Genomic DNA, 4154 nt, shown 5'->3' with positions numbered 1-4154 from the left:
GACACAATACACCACATCTGGTTTGTTCTTAACTGACTTGCCTAGTTAAATAAAGGCTCAATAAAGTAAATATCCTCTTGTTCTCTGTATGATCAATATAACGGATATAGCCTATGTATTTAATACAGTCCAGTATTTTGGCATAAACAATTCATTTTGAATTCAAACACACTCTGCAGGAGGAAGAGATGTTGGCCTAACATTAACTTGCAAATTACAACTTTTTCACACTGCCCTGTCATTCATTACATACAGTAGAGTGGGACCTGTTATTTTCTCACATCTAGAAAAACCTGCTCGTGGGCAGTCCCACCACATAGGCTATTCCCTATTGTATGTTAATCATGGGCTCGACATTCAGGGATGCCCTCTGGCCCTGCAACATCTCCCGAGCACACAGGGCCAGTTAATTAAACTTCCATATGGCCCGCTTGGGCCAGTAGGCTACATTTTCAAACAAAACAAAAAACAAAAAAAGATATTTGTATTTAATGCTTCACAATCTTCCCGACCTCTGACGCTTCACACTTGTTATCAACCAGCGTTTTCAAGCAGAGGTAAGAATGCCAAACCATCTCCATCTCGAGTGAGCCCCTCCTATACGTCCTGGATCCTTGCGGAGGCAGAAAATCATCAATTCAGTGTTGAACATCAGCATGCGCATTAAAAAGATAACCAGTGGTGGAAAAATTGTCTTATTTGAGTAAAAGTACAGATACCTTAATAGAAAATGACTCAAGTAAAAGTGAAAGTCACCAAGTAAAATACTACTTGAGTAAAAGTCTCAAAGTATTTGGTTTTAAATATACTTAAGTAGTAAAAGTAAATGGAATTGCTCAAATGTACTTAAGTATCAAAAGTAAAAGTATAAACCATTTCAAATTCCTTATTTTAAGCAAACCAGACGGCGCAATTCAATTTAGTATTTTTATTGACGGATCACCAGGGGCACACTAACACTCAGACAATTTACAAATGATGCATTTGTGTTTAGTGAGTCCACCAGATCAGAGGCAGTTGGGATGACCAGGCAGATATAAAAAAAAATACTTAAGTAGTACTTTAAAGTATTTTTACTCAGGTACTTTACACCACTGAAAATAACCACCTACTTTTCTGTATTTTTTCATATTAGACACAGCGATGTCATTATTAGCAAAGAAAAGTTTATGTAGGCCTATACTATGGAGCTGCTTGTTTGTCAAGACATGAACAGTATTTAAACAAATAACATTTTGGTTAAATAGGCTAGGCCTACAGGAATAAATAAACATGAATATTGTAGTAATGCGATTCTGTAGTCTGTATAGGCCTAATTGTAAAAAATAAAAAATGTTTACGAAAATATTAATTCCCAAAGCTGTTAATGAGCTATGTCATTTATTTATGAGCTTAATATATCAGCTGTCGGGTGGCAAGAGTGTGCAACTCCTCACACACAGCTGATTGCTGCGTGGAAAGAAACATGTTCAAATAAGTCCAGTCACTGCCAACATTTCTAAATACAATTTTGGGAAAAGACAACAGTGTTGCTGATTGAAAAACGCTGGATACCAGTTTTTTTTATGCTATACTATATATTTCTCAACTCCAATTTTTTGTGCAATTGGCAGCGTTTTACAATCTGAGTGTCTGGCATGACAATATTTTCAAAGTCAATCTTGAACGATCTGGCTGCTATAGCCTATTAACTGTAAAATTCACACAATTTCACTGTATTTATTAACACTGTAAAAAAATCACATGATTGTATTAGTGCCAATGGGAGCTTTTATTTAAAGACAATTAACAAGCAACAACATCATATTTAGAGTCTGTGACCTAGCTAATGATTAGCCCATTGGGGTAAACAATGCAGAGGAGGCTTTAACCTTTGCCAAAGTTTTTAAAAGTTGTTTAGGAGTCCAAGGGCGAATTTAGTTATTGCACATGCGCATTAAGTGTCCCTAATGAAATATGCAAATTACCTACATGTTAGAACACGCCAATAGGATCTCGCTAGCTCGTGCTTGGCTCTGCCCATCTCCTTGCTTGTTCTGCCCACTGATTAATTTGCTCCCATTGAAAACGAAAGGCCGTGATCTATCTTGGGTTAGTTATACAAATCTTTGGTATTACCATTTGCCAAAGCTTCCAAATCATTCTGTTTCTCATCTTGGACACCATGTGAACTTTCTTTGAAAGGAAATCTGTCTGCGATAATACGCACAGGTTGCCGCCTCCCGTTCATTTGTGGCATTGCAATTGCATTGAAACGAAGGGGAATGATTTGCCAGATCATAGACACCGCTAAATATGGACTGTAATATTGAGTTAAGCGAATACAATCATACTAAAGATATTTCTACAATTATTTAATGTTAACATTTGAACGATAGATCATTTTTATATTTTATAATTCCTCTCGTCATGCGCAGCACGGTTCTATGGTGTAATGGTTAGCACTCTGGACTTTGAATCCAGCGATCCGAGTTCAAATCTCGGTAGAACCTTATTTTATGAAAAATTGCAACTTTGGATTTCTATTTGACATATTATCAATAGGCTAAATCATCAATGATAATACTGGCAAATTAGTAGATATCAGTTTGGTGTATTGGTACACCAAATATATGCAGCAGTGGTGTAAAGTACTTAAGTAAAAATACTTGAAAGTACTAGTTTAGTAGTTTTTTTCGGAGATCTGTACTTTACTTTACTATTTACATTTCGACAACTTTTACTTCACTAACTTTCCTAAAGAAAATAATGTACTTTTTATTCCATGCATTTTCCCTGACACCCAAAAATACTCGTTCTATTTTGACGGTAAAATGGTCCAATTCACACACTTATGCTTAATTTGTAAATTATGTCTGAGTGCTATCTGTCAATAAAAATAAAAAAAGGGAAATTGTGCAGGTTTGAAATGGTTTATACTTTACCCTTTTACTTTTGATACTTAAGTACATTTTAGCAATTCCATTTACTCTTAATACTTAAGTATATTTAAAACCAAATACTTTTAGACTTTTACTCAAGTAGCATTTTACTAGTTTTCTATTAAGGTGTCTTTACTTTTACTCAAGTATGACAATTGAGTACATTTTCCACCACTGTATAACAGCAAATTGAAATGTAAAGTATAGCAGCACACGTTTTACGATCCATGCAACAGGCATAATATATATTTTCACAATATGAACAGTAAAAGGCACATGACTGCCCATCTTATTTCATCACTGCAACTCCCATACGGAGGCGAAGGTCGAGAGCAATGCGTCCTCCGAAAAACACAACCCCACCAAGCCGCACTGCTTCTTGATACCCTGCTCACTTAGCACAGAAGCCAGCCACACCAATGTGTTGGAGGAAACACCGTACAACTGGCGACCGTGTCAGCGTGCATGACCAGCCACAGCACAATGGCCAGCTAGAGTATAATGGGATAACAACATCCCGGCTGGCCTAACCCTCCCATAACCCGGACAACACTGCGCTGCCTCATGGGTCTCCAAGTCACAGTTGGATGTGACACAAACCGGGATTGAACCTGATCTGTAGTGACTCCGCCAGCCTTAGACCACTGTGCCACTCAGGAGGCCAAGATTCAATTTTTTGGCATGAAGGCCAAGTGTCACGTCTAGAGGAAACCTGTCACCATCCCTACGGTGAAGCATGGTGGTTTGCAGCATCATGCTTTGGGGATTTTTTTTCATTGGCAGAGTATGGGAGACCACTCAGAATCAAAGGAAAAATGAACGGAGCATAGTACAGAGAGATCCTTAATGAAAACTTGCTACAGAGTGCTCAGGACCTCAGACTTGGGTGAAGGTTCACCTTCAAACAGGACAACGACCGTAAGCACACAGCCAAGACATTGCAGGAGTGACTTCAGGTCAAGTCTCTGAATGTCCTTGAGTGGCTCAGCCAGAGCCCGGACTTGAACCCTAACGAACATCTCTGGAGAGACCTGAAAATAGCTGTGCAGCAACGCTCCCCATCCAACCAGACAGAGCTTGAGAGGAACTCCCCAAATACAGGTGTGCCAAGCTTTCTTTATTTTTAGTATTTTCTACATTGTAGAATAATAGTGAAGACATCAAAATAACACATATGGAATCATGTAGTAAACAAAAATGTGTTAAACAAATCAAAATATATTTGATATTTGA

At 37.9% G+C, this 4154-nt stretch overlaps 1 non-coding gene across 1 annotated transcript; it reads left to right on the top strand.

Moving 5' to 3' along the window:
• The first annotated feature begins 2420 nt into the window (after positions 1-2420).
• trnaq-uug lies at positions 2421-2492 on the top strand. The gene has a single exon. It is a non-coding gene; the product is annotated as a tRNA-Gln (tRNA).
• The last annotated feature ends 1662 nt before the right edge of the window (positions 2493-4154 follow it).

This window comes from Oncorhynchus mykiss, chromosome 30 (genome assembly GCF_013265735.2).
Source record: "Oncorhynchus mykiss isolate Arlee chromosome 30, USDA_OmykA_1.1, whole genome shotgun sequence".
Lineage (NCBI taxonomy): Eukaryota > Metazoa > Chordata > Actinopteri > Salmoniformes > Salmonidae > Oncorhynchus > Oncorhynchus mykiss.
The sequence above is the reverse complement of the archived record's forward strand: the minus strand, read 5'-3'. Positions and strand labels throughout refer to the sequence as shown.